Genomic DNA, 13,191 nt, shown 5'->3' on the forward strand with positions numbered 1-13,191 from the left:
CCCTCTGATAAAATGCTTGGCTTCACGTCAGGCAGCTTTCCCAGTTGTTTCCAGGATGCTCGCCGCTCCCAGATGGCTCTCCAGAGGGGTGTAGCTCTTCTGTTTTTCAGCTTCTGTGACCAAGGTCCTTTTTTCCAGCAAAACAAATGCACTACAGGCCTCAGTATCTTCTTCTCATAAACAAACACCACGTGTGACTAGCCTGCGCTGAGCACGAGCTGTGGCTTTTGTGCAAAAGGAGCACTGGGGCATTTCAATACGCCCCACCGACTCCAAATGCTATAAAAGCAGCAGGAGACAGTGGAAAGCAGCTCACATTTCAACAAACCCACGTTCTTCCATCTTCCCCATCATCATATTATTATCATTACTATTGCTATTACTATTATTGTAAATAAAACAGAAAAACTCCACTCCAAGTCTTACAGATGAGAGCAGCAATTTCTTGCAGAGGCATTAGGAAGCTGGGGAGGTCATGTAGGAACCGCTGCATGTAATAAGAACCATGATCCTCCCAGGCTGTTGTCCAGCTCTGAGAACATCTGTTTGGAGATGGTTCAGATGGTGGAAGGAGCCTTTTTTCCCTTCATAGACATTTTGCAGCCAGAATGGGCCCTGTGAGGAAATCCTTCTGGAAACACACCTCCTGTCCATCTTTCCTTCTCTATGTCCCAGCAAAAAGTAAGTCTGCAGTGGAGCTGGAAATAAGTCCAGGATGTTGCACCACTGTCTGCCTCAGAGGGGTGAAGGGCTCTGTTTGATGGGTGCAGTCACCCTCAGGCAGCAACGGGGTCTCTCTCTACTGCAGAGAGGAAGGTCAGTTCCCAAAGTAGCCAACCTGAGGCAAAGCAAATGAGGGATTCAAGCATTTAAGAGATTTTCTGTGAAGGTTTTTACTTCGATTGACCTTTAAAAGACCAATTCTGTTGCTTTTGTAGTTAAAGCTGATCAGTGGGGGACACTGTTAGCACTTATTTACGGTTTTTGGGGTTTTTTTTACACCACGGTTTTCCAAGATGACAGTTAACTCTCTAATCCCACCTCACCTAAACCATCTGGAAAAGATAGATTAGTGACTCAGGGCTTACTCTTTTTCCTGCATGTGCTCTCAGTCCAACTTCCCTCCATCCCCTTGGCCCTGTAGAGCCACAAAAATGGACTCCTCAGTGTTCCCTTTTCACCAGCAGATCATGCACCAGGCAATAGCACCAGAGCACCAGAGCATGAAAACAGATGCCAGAGGAAGAGCATGAAAACCAGCCATCATATAGTGATAGTTTCCAGATTACTCTTCCTGATATTCGTGTCTTGGGTTTCCACAGTGGAAAGGAAGTGATGCCTTCCTTTAATTTACTACATCTGATATCCTTTCTTCCTTAGTATTTTCCCCAGTTACTCCCATGTAACCCCTTGGAATCCACAACATTCCGCAGAAAAGAGTCATCAACTTAACCACCTGTTACATGGGGCCACATGCTCTATTTGGAGGCCATCACTTGTTACATCCTGGTTTTCATTCTGAAGAAGACACTGAAAGGTCAATCTTACCCATCTTCTCTGTGGGCATCATGATTTTATAGATCACCCTCATACTGGTTGGTACTGTATGGTTTTGTATGTATATTTATACATGAAAAGAGCAGGAAAGATTCCTTCTTATAACCTAAAATGCTCACAAAAAAACCCTGCTCCCATCCTACTGGTTTGTTCATGTTTTACCTCTGCTAATGAATTAAAGCTTTTATAGACTAAAAGGGCAGAAGTATTGCCACCAAGTAAATTACCGTCTCTTCCCCAGCTGAGAGGCAGTGTAAAGAGAGCAGAGAGAACAGGTGAGATGTGGAAAATCATACAAAAGATGTATTGATTTCTTTTTTTTTTTGTTCCCTTTCCCTCTTTCCTACTTCCCAGCTGGTGCCAAAGAGGAGATAAGAGCTGCCAGGACTTCTAAGGGGATGAGTCATCTTCTCTCAAGCCCCTGTGACTTGACTCAAAAAAGTCAATAAAAGAAAAGCTTCAGCAAAGTGAAAACCAGAGTCAATGAAAGAAAAACCTCCACAAAGTGAAAACTGGAATATCCACCAACCCAGTGCAAAGGAGGAATTACCCAAGGAAGGTCTGTTAATGCGAGCAGGAAGGAGAGGTATGGAGTTATGTGTGCAGAAGTATTTTAAAACCTGGTTCTGCCCCAGAACCCTGCTGTAGCCCTGGGCCAGCCTGGTGGGGTGAGGCATCACCTTAACACTCTGTAATCTTGTATTTTTGCAGCCTGAAAGGATGGGGCTTGAACTAAAGCCCCTCCTGAGCGGGACACAGGTGTTTTCTACACTAGCTGCAAACGAAAAATGCAGACAGCAAGTTCACGATGGGGAAGCAGCAGCCACCCCAGCCTGGGCATCTCCTGCACGGTGTCAAGACCCCCATGTACCAGGTGCTGAGTGCCTTTATGGCAGGAGTAAAACAGAAGGGAGGTGACTGAGAAATTTTTAGGTCATTCCACATAACAAGAGGAGCTTACAATGATTTCCAGGGCAGAGAGCCTGCAGAAGAGGCCGCCAGCAGAGAGGACTTAGAAAGGACATTTTTTCACTTTGCTTTCATCCTCCATTGCTTCAAAGCCTACCAATCATCAGCTGGGTGGCAGGCCTGACTCACAGGCGTCTTCAAGGAGGCATTTTCCCTGTGAGACCCCTCTGAAGGCTCTGGTGACTCATGGGGACCCTTGGGCATGCTGACTCCCTGTCATGCTCTGACCCTGCTCTGCCCCTTGGGAAGAGCAAGGGAAGGATGCAGCCTTCAGCCTGCATCCCTCATGCCACCCCCAGTCCATGTGTTGCCCAGTGACCTCAGTTGCTGTCCTTTCCCAGTGGACTCAGGACTCACGGCTACTTTGGAGCATCCTGTTGCCAATCCTTCATGAGTCTCATCTCCCTTGACAGCTCCCCAAAGCAAAGGGCTAGACATGATCAGTTCTTGCTCCAAAAAACCTACCTTCTGCTGTACCATTGGTGGTTGGGCCTTGGCTCCTTGTCAGCTGTCCTTGACTTTCTCAGACCCAATGCTCAGCCTGGCAGCCTCGTGCAGGTCTCAGGATTCAACATGTCTTTGCTGCTGGATTTTTGCCTGTATGTATACAAGTGTCCATGTTGGGGAACAGACAGCTCCAGGTAAAGGATGATGTGATATTTCCACCCCTTCCCAAGAGCTGTTCATCACTTGGAGTAATCAAGCTCCCCAGTTGCTCCCCCAGCACCTGATGGCTTTGTCTCTCTCCGTGCAGGGTATAGCAGCAGGATTTCTTTACCATACACTGTCCAGACCTCGCTGAGGACACTGAGTCCCAGACTCAGCAGGACAATTATAAGGTATCCACTGTAAATTAGGAATCCGGCTCATGCACAGACAAGCCAACATTTTAGATTTCGGGGGAGGCTCTAATCCATTTCCAAAGCACAGTACTGAAACCCCAGTACAGGTGACAGAAAGGGGTGGAAAGCTCAGATGGCCTCAGGGACTGATGCAGTCACCCAGGTTAGCTATCTAAATATAATATGCTGAACCAGAGCCTTAATCACAGATTTCCTAGCAGTGCTCATTATCACAGCATCAGAGTATGTCACAACCCATTAATTAACTAATCTTTGCGTCCTTTGAGTACATTATCCCTATTTACAAATGGAGAATAGAGGTTCAAAGAGCTTAAAAACGAAAGTTTCCAGGAACACTTATTGCTCGATATCACACAGGATCTGGAGCACTTGCCAGCTCCAGCAGAGTGCTGAGAGGTGCACAACAGAGGCAGTGCCTTCTTACACTCCTTGTGGTACCAATTATTATATTTCCCATTTCTGCACTTTTTCAATTTTTCTTTTTGACCCCTTTTTCCATCCACCTCTTTGCCTGCACTAAGTCTCTTAGAAAAAAATTCCCTGCATCCCGCATCCCACATGGCATTTGTGTTCTTTGGGCTTGTGTTGTAACATGGGATGTGGTAGATCGTGGTTGATCCAGGTCCACTAGTGGTCATAGCTGTGACTTGTGACATGCTTAGTCCTCACTCCTGCAAAGGTGCTTGATTCTCTTCACGTGAAGACTTGCCTTAGCCCTGGGTCAGGCACCTCCATTAGACATTTAAAATCATTGGCATTTAAAAACACTCCCTGATGTGGCAGAGAAAAGCCAAGTTTGCAGACTTCCTCCGTGCACAGTGATCAGAAGGGTGGATGCATGTCAGCTCAGGACGGCATGTCCCCCCGTTAAGGCCCCTGCGGGGCCACACACCCCTCATACCCCACACACCCCACTCATCAGGAGTGGGATGACACCAGCTATTGGTCTGAAGCACTGTGAGGCAATTGCCTCCACCATCTCCAGATCTTCCCACCATTCCTCACAGCTGGCCCTGATGTGTCTCCTCAGCAGGCTGGTTGCTGGAAGCCAAAATGTTCCTCCTTGCAGACTTCATGCAGTCTGAGAGACAGCAATGCCATCTCCCGATAAGTGCCAAGAATACAAGAATGAACATCTTTATGTCTGCCTGTCTGTATGTACCATCTGCCACGCTCACAGGTAAGAAAAGTCCTACAGAGGAGTAGCGCCTTTGGCTATGAAATGAGACCCCCAACTGCTGTGTATCAGCAGAGCTGCTCCAAGCTGCCCCCATTTATCTAAGCATCCCTTCCCCAGGTGATTTTACATCCCAAGAACGTGGTGTTATCCAATAGCAATCATCAGCTATACAGCTTCAATTGACTACGAAATGGAGAAATTCCCAAATGGGAGTGCAATCTGTGAAGCGCTTTTTGATGGATGTTTAATGTGAATATTGACTATCTGGGCTTTTCTGCCTAATAAGTGGAGTGGATTTATGTGAAGGTTCATTGTTCAGATTTCAGTGTCATAAGGCAGCTCTGTTTTGATTATGGTGATTTATTCTGCTCTGCTGCACTATCTGTAACAGCTTATAACTGATTCAATTCCCTATTACCTCCAAAAAAAAAAAAAATTCAGCTGCATTTGGGACTTCATAGATTTTTCAGAAAAGCATGAAAAAATCCATTGCGATAATTTTCTCTGACCTACTGGCCAGTCTCATCCATGAGCTTTATGCACTAATTCCCACCTCAGATCCAATAATTGTGATCAAACTGATCAGACAAGAACCTCTCCTTTTGAACCGCAGCCTGCCTGGGTACAAATATTGCTAGCAATGGGAAATGCAATGCAGCCTTTGTCTGCTGTGCCTATGATCAGTTACCCTCCTTGCTAAAAAAATTGCTTCTTTTTCTGGCCTGATTTGTCTAGCTCCAACTTCCAGAGATTTACTTTTGTCGTACTTTTGTCTGCGGGACCAGAAAGCCTCTGCCATTGATTTCTGCTCTCCGTGCTGGCATTCATGGGCTGCCTTAAAGACACTCCTTAATCCTCTCTTTGTTAAGCTAAGCACAGTGAGATCATGGAGATTCTCACAATAAGCAGGTTCCCAATCCTTTAAGCGTTTTCTTGGCTCTTCTCTGAACCCTCTCCAGTCAACTGTTGAACCCAGTCTGGAGGTAGTCTTCCTGCAGGTTTTGCAGTGCTGCCAAAAGCAGAGGTGATACAGCCTCCTTTTTCTCACTAAAGCCTCCATTGTTTATAAGACCTAGGATGGCATAAGCTTATTTCACGCCAGGCAGAGCTCCTGGTCAGTTAACTATCTATTGTGCCTTCTACATCTTTTACAATCTCTGCTTCTTGGAAAACAGTCTTGATCCTGTAAGCATGGATAGATCCCAGGACCTGGAGCTCAGCTCCTGCCCTGACCGTCAGTAGATCTGACAACTGGAGTATCAGTTCCTGTTGAGTGGGTGTACTGGGGCTGGTCTCTCTATGCACGTTGTGTGAGCCCTGTCTGCCAAGCCGTTTAGCTGGCTCTCCAGAACTGTTTTAAGCTGTCCATGTGTCCATGTCTCTAAACTGGAGTCCCAAGTTTGTATTCTGCTCCTCCATGAATACTAGACCAACAGCAAAGACCACAGTGCAGATGCAGCACCCAGAGTTGTTCAGACATACACACTAACCCCAACGGAGTCCAGCACAGAAGCATCTCATAAAATCAAGAGCATCTCATGTAAAAATCAAGTTATAAGTAGCCACCATTTAATTCCCCTTAGCCAGTAAGTTAAACTGGTTGCAAAGGAGCCTTCTCTGCATTTCACCCTTGCCCCCCACCACCCCAGCCCTGATACCACCATAGTGCCTGCAAAACTGCCCTTTCTTGTCAAGCCCGGATCAACCGGCAGTGAGTGACAGTGTTCCCATTCAGCTGTCACACACCAGATGAGTCCCTCTTCTGCAACATTGCCAGAGATCTTTTTTTTTTTCCTAAGGTTTCAAGTGTTTAAAATCCTTTATACACATTTAGTATCTTCATATTTTATTTTAAAATATCATCAGGTATGTGGGTCAGAGGCTCACCATGAGTGTAGAGAGCAGGGAATTTTTGATGCAGAAATATCTCTTGTTGTCTGGACTAGCTTAACAAGAAGTTTGGGCAACAGTCTATGGTTCATAAAATGATGACTCAAATCCACTCGAGAGCAGAAAGAGCACTCAGCCTACGTTTGCACATCATCACATAAAGAGGTGGTTCCCAAGTTTCCAGTCTGTTATCCTTCTTTCTTTATTTCTCAGTCCAGAACCAATGGCAAGCCAGCAGACATATTATTACCAGAATCCATCCATTTGCCACCTTAAAGTATTGATACTCTTGATTTCTTTTTGTCTCCAAGAAGTTTCAAGACTTAAGGAAAAAGAGCTCAAAAGTGAGGGCTCACTTGATCATTTTTTTGCCACCTGAAATTTAGGAATACAGTTCACTCTAGTATAAACTCCATCTCTAGTCACTGGAGGGAGATCAGCACCTTCAGGAGAGATGGGTAAGGCTGGGTGAGATGAGGTGGGGTCCTGGAAGCATTCTGCCCAGCGCCTTTAAAAGTCTTCCAGGCAAATGTTCCTCACCTACTGGTGGGTAAGAGGTACCTTCACCAGCTGACGAAATCTCTTACATTTTCCAGTTCCCAAGCCACCACTGTGACAGGACCCATTTCCCCATCTATTGCAGATGAGGTAGTCAGTCCCTTGGAAAGCAATTTTTCCAAGGAGAGAACTTTTCCTCTCCTTCAGTCCCTGGACATGGGAGAGAGTTACAAAACTTGGCTCTGCCTCAGGCTGCATGTGATTTTTTAACAAGTTAGATCAGGCCAGAAATTTCTAAGAGCTCAGCTCCTGTTAAAAACCGACCCCATCCTACCCCCCCCAAAAAAGAGCCGGATTTGTTCCTGACCACGAGACATCTGGCAACTCCCACTGTGACATGAAGAGCCAGATCTTCAAAAGGTCTGGTCGAAATCCAGCATTTATTCACCCTGGGGCTTCTCTTTCTTCATCCAAAAGGAGAATGCTGCCTCAGATCACCAAGGTGTTTTGAGGCCAGACTCACTAATTTCCATGGGCAACATTTCAGTGGGGGAAAGAAAGGAAGATAAGATATTTAGCTGGTCAGACCGAGTGATTTTCTACTTCTCTGTTACAGGCCTTGTAGAGAGGGCAAAAGGATTTTGCTCTAAGCAAGAAATATTCCTTGCAACACCTTTCCTTTCAGGGTCTATGGGAACTTGGAAATACTGGGACAGGACGTCTCCTGAGTGCAATCCTAGTGCCCAGCCCCTTGTGGCTTTGCAAACCAGGCAGACTTTCCATGCACTTAACAATCGTCAGTGCATCTCTTCTCAAGAAACACCTCCAGTTTCCTTTCCCTGTTAACTTTTATCATGCATCATGCTGAAAGTAAAGTGAAGGAGGTCCACTGCATTAGGACCTGTAACATGAAGGTCTTCTGCTCTGGCTTGTCGATAGCCTGTTGTGGGCTAGCCGATTCCAGAGCATGATAAACCATCTCTTGGCCACCAAGAGGGCACCCCGCAGCATGTCAAGGCAATTTCTCTCACTGAATGGGATGGGAAAAGAAAATGACCTGTCTTGGGAAACAAAAAATTGGCTTGTAATGCTCCAGTTAAGCTAGGCTCGGGGTTGATGGAAAATAAAAAATCACTGTTTTAAGGATCTGATTATGGATTCTGATTTCACCAGTGAAAAGCTGCTTTAATAAGTTCTTAGACAATTGTTAAGGAGACCAAGAAGTTGATCTGTGCCATGTAAACATGGATTTTATTCACAGAGCAAGAACAAACACCTATAGTTCAGGCTGCCTGACGCTTTCCACTACAAGAACTTATTTGCAGTAACTTGTAACTTTGCAAAACTGAAAACAGATAGTCTAACATTTTCTACGCAGGATCCTTTACCTCAGATTGACCTTATCTACAGAAATTGTTCAGCTGTTTCCAAGAATAAGGTTAAGGGAATATCTACTGGTTTGCCTGTATTCATCAATTTGTGGTAAAGCTTTTGTTCTGGAAATTGTCTTGCTGTGGTTCTCTGCAATAGGGAGTAGATGGAAAAAGCAGTGTGTGATCAGCCGTTAGAGTTTGCGTCGTGGGTAGAGTGGAGAGAGGGGACGCAGGTTACACAGCCAGCCTTGCAGGCAGCATTTCCCAGCTTTGTGCTTTGCAAGCTTAACACTTTTTCATCTGGTGCTTATGTCAGGTTTTATTTTTGTCGGGAGAGAGGTGGAAGGGGAAAGCAGGAGTCCTGTGTAACACTCATAAGCCCTCCTGCGGGTGTCGGTGTCACAGTCTGCAGGGACCGCTCTGTTCCTGACCTCTAAAGGAGTTTAACTTTTAACGCAAAATCTTAGGCCTTTGTTTTGGCAGGTCTAAAATCACTTGCTGGCTTTAGCTTCTTTGCAGCATGCTGGGGGTCAGGAAGTTACCTGGCGCAGGGAGCCAGGTGTCGACCACGTGCCTGGCAGCAGAGAAGGACGGGTTTTCATGGCAAGCCAGGATGTGCATTAGTAACCTGAGCCGAGCAGAATGTGGGTGTCCATGCTGGAAGTACTGCTTGCCCCTCTTTGCCCAAAAATCCTGCCAGCAGCTGATGCCTGGGACCCAGTTTTCATTCTGATAGCTGGTGCCTCCAGTCCTTGTGTCAAGCTGTCATAGCACTGTTTGGATGGTGTTTTGCCTTCCCTGTCTGCCAGGTCCTAAACGCCAGCCTGGTTGTGGGTCTTCCATGCTCTCTGCATACAAAAGTGTGGGTCTGAATGCCTACTGCTGGTTTTCTGCCCTTGCTCCCTGCTTTTTGACTCATTCTAACTTTCTGCAGACCTTCAACTTTAAGTTTTCCACATCAGCAGCAGTTGCCCACTCTGCTAAACAGGGATACAAGTTTTGCCTAGGCTTACTGAACATTTCTCCTAAGCCCTCAATATCCTGCCACTCACACCACCAGTATTTATGCTGTGAAGTGGAGAGGCAGGCAGGATTTTAATGGAAACAGCCTCTAATCCATCTGTATGAGGATTTCCATCTCTGTATTATTCAGCAGCCCAGCTCTCCCTACCAGACCAATAAGCAGCACCTCCCGCGCTGGCTGAGAGCCAGAATAACTCTTCCAGGTGGCCAGATGCCAAGAAATAGGGCATTTGTAATGGGAACAGAGAGGAAAAACTGCTCCTGTCAGAAACAATCCAGCTGCCCTTCCCATCTTCAACAGAGCAAGGGCTTCAATGGTAAAATGAAGGTAGGCGTCTAGAATGAAGTTGCTGGCGATGCCTTGCCACAAGTAATTCTCTATACTGCTCAGCAGTGATAAAGCTCTCAGCAAAGGACAGCAAAAAACAGCCCAGTGCAAGGAACCATGGGTTAATCTATGGTGTCTCTGGAGCAACTAGTTCTTCCTGGTTTGGAGGCAGAATGAAACATTATGCCACTGCTACCTCGGTGTACCAGGGAATGGAGATGGTGATGCATGAGATGGATTTCCATCTGTCAATGCTGGTATTCCCTGGAATCAGGAAAACATGTTTGGTCCAGAAGAATCCACAGGCTACCGAGCCTGTGTTCCTAATGACCCGGGTACCAAACTCAGTATCACATATGCATTCAGCCTCCCAAGAGGAGTTCATCACACCCTGTCTCTCCTTGGATGTGTCCAGCAGATCATCTTGGAGTTGGCACACCTTTGCAATGGGCAAGGGGAGATGGCTCCATGGGTCTGAGCCAGTTATCATGAATATCTGCAACTACTGAAAGTCTCATTAATTTCCATGGATCATCCCTGCTCTGTGTCCTTAGTGTGAGCACCAAATATCCTCACAAGCTAGTGAAGCAGCCATAAGAAGGCTGCTGCAGACATCCCAGAATCTACCATCCCTTCTTCCTGGTTTGAGAGACAAGCTTCCAGAGGTAATAAAGGTACTCAGGTAATAAAGCCAGAAGAAGTCAGAGAGATCTCCAGCAAACAGTGCCCACTTTTGGTTCTCACAGTAACCTGGGTTGTCTCCACTTTAAATGTCAACAAACTCAATTCCCTAAACTCCACATCTCTAGAGGCTGAGACAGCTTTTGAGGACATACCACTTCATGCTAGCCCTGCCCTGCAAGCCTTTTCACAGCATCAGTCTTAGCCATTCAGTGGGACACTGGATAGGCAAGCGATTTGGTCTGACCCAGGATGCTTGTTCTCATCAGAGAAACCAACACTGAGCTCCTCTTGTGCCAAAAACACCCAACGAACCCACCTACAGAGGAACCATTGTTACAAGGCAGCTCTACAGGCTTGGACAGAGAGCTGAGGATTTTGGATGCTATTCAAAAGAAAGCTTTTTTTCCTTGTATCATACATTACAGCTAATTCAGTGGCGCTTTTTCCTATGAAGCACTTACAAAAACAGCAATGACAAAAGATATCCCAACCCAGCCATTTCAAAATCCTGCGCTCTCGCTGCTATTAAATGAATGTCTGAAAGGTCTGAATTGTATAAAGTAAAGAGAATATGGAGACCAGATCCTCAGGTGGTGTAAGAAGGCATCCCTCCAAAGGAATCAAATGACTCTTACTGATTTTTAGCCCAACCAAGCGCCTTTAAAACTCAGCAGAGAAGATTGCATTGCTATTGATCAGATACCAGCTATCACCAACGCAGGGGGAGATTTGTGCTTCTTGGGATGCAATAGAACAGGCTCCCAGACCCTGCTGAGAGAAACAGCAATTTAATAAGTGTTGAAACATGCTGTCCACTGAAAGGAAATGGAATAATCATGCAGACTGTTGAGAAGCAGGACATGATTCCTACAGAGGGGAGGTTTCTTTGTGAGAAGAGGATTAGCAGCCGGAGTCTGAATCCCAGCAGCTCGGCTTTGGACCAGTAGCCCCTGTCTTTCACAAATCTCCCAGTAATGGACAAGGAGTCACTTAAAATAACATTAGGGCAGCAGCATCCACACCAATTTGCCTGATAAAGCCTTTATCCTAATCTTAATAGGAGCTGACAATTGTTGTCATCATGAGTTAGCAGCTCTGAGTTGCAGCCCAAGACCTGCTGAAAGGACTAAGCTGCAGCTCCTGGAGGGTTTTTTACTGTGTTGGAAGTATGTTCAAAATACACACCGAGGGCCCAATTCAGCTCTCTGTTTCTCCAGTGTCGTACTTTTGCAGAGTTCCTGGCAGCATGGTAGGGGCTGCAGGTGAGACCTCACCAAGCTCACCTCGTCCTGGTGCTACTGCCCGTGCAGGCAGCGGCGAGGCTCCAGGTCTGGTGCAAAGCTTGCTCACGGGGACGAGGCTGTGCAAAGCCAGGAAAACTCCCCAGGAGCCTTTGGACCAGTTTGGCATGAAAATTTCATTCAACAGGGACAGGGAAGGCCTGAGAGAAAGCCAAACCTCTGTGGTAGGACAGTGGATGCAGGTGCATCCATGGAGCAATGGGGATAAAACGAAAACGCAGGGAAACATGATGGCTCCTGCTCTGCAAATTAACCTCTCCAGGTATAATGATGTGAAAACACTGATCTGTTCGTGTTCTTCTATCACCTCTATTACTGTCTCACAGCTCTGATAACTTCAGATATTTACAACACACATATCCATTTGTCTCAGCTCTCTCTCTAGGCTGCAATTCAAGTTATTGCAGGTAGACATCTGAAAGTAGGTCGTACTAATCTAAATGTGGACAAATGAATCCTACCCTAAGTGACAACTTCTGTCATGTGCAATTCACCCTTCTCCCCTTTTTGCCTCAGAGTAAGTGTGTGCTTCCAGCAGACAGTGTTATTCTGTAGGAATCGTCTAATTTTTTGTTTGTTTGTTTGTTGGTGTTTTTTTGGCTGTCACTATAGATATTATAGGCACAGATCTGCACCGGAAAAGTCCTGTCTGATGTCCATGGGCCATAGCATGTAAGCTACAAAAACTTCCCACTTTTACAGTATTTTCAGCCAAACAGAAAGCTTGATGACAAGTGTGGGGGTTCTCAAAAGATTTAGAGGGTCTTCTAAGCTCTACACTCCATCAGGAGACCACTGCTCTGCATGGTTCTAGCTGTACCTATCTCCTGACTGGTAAGAGATCAGATATGCCAATGATTTAGCTGAGAAGACCCAGACCAGTTTGGTCCTACTAATTCTGAACTGGAAGTCCTGTAGGCATTCATCAAGCTTCACACCAGGCCTTTTTTTTTTCTTTTTTTTCCCCTTATATCCTTGCTGGAGGTGGCAAGAAGGTAGGAATTTGGGAGGTTGTGAGCAGAACCCAGCAAATGGAGAGACCATGCAACCTGTCCCACTCCTTCACCACTCTTAGTGGCAGGCTGTCCTGGGGGGACACTAAGCACAAGGAGGGAATTATTTTTTCACCCATTCCACTCAAGAGAGGTGCTGGTTTTTGAGTAAAAAGCTCTTGTGCCCTTTTCCCAAGATGACGAGTAACCAGACTGCAAAGCTCCTTTCATACCTTGTTGCTTCTTGCCCCTGTGCAGGGCTGGCAAAATGCTCAGGAAAGATGCAGCATTATTCCCATCACCCTCTTAAAAAGACCTTTGGTGGCAAATATTTCCACTCTGTTTTGTCCTCTGTTGAAAGATTAACAGCTTAATCTTGCAGCTGTCCCACCCTCTGCCTCCCAGCCCTCCTCCTTTTCAGGATATAAAAAGATTGATGGCTTTTTGCTGTGACATTTTCCGGCATTTTCCTGCCTATGAAAACTGAAAAGTGACCAGCACAGATTTAACTGTGTTGGTGGGCAGGTCTTATA

Source organism: Calidris pugnax, unplaced genomic scaffold (genome assembly GCF_001431845.1).
Source record: "Calidris pugnax isolate Ruff unplaced genomic scaffold, ASM143184v1 scaffold14, whole genome shotgun sequence".
Lineage (NCBI taxonomy): Eukaryota > Metazoa > Chordata > Aves > Charadriiformes > Scolopacidae > Calidris > Calidris pugnax.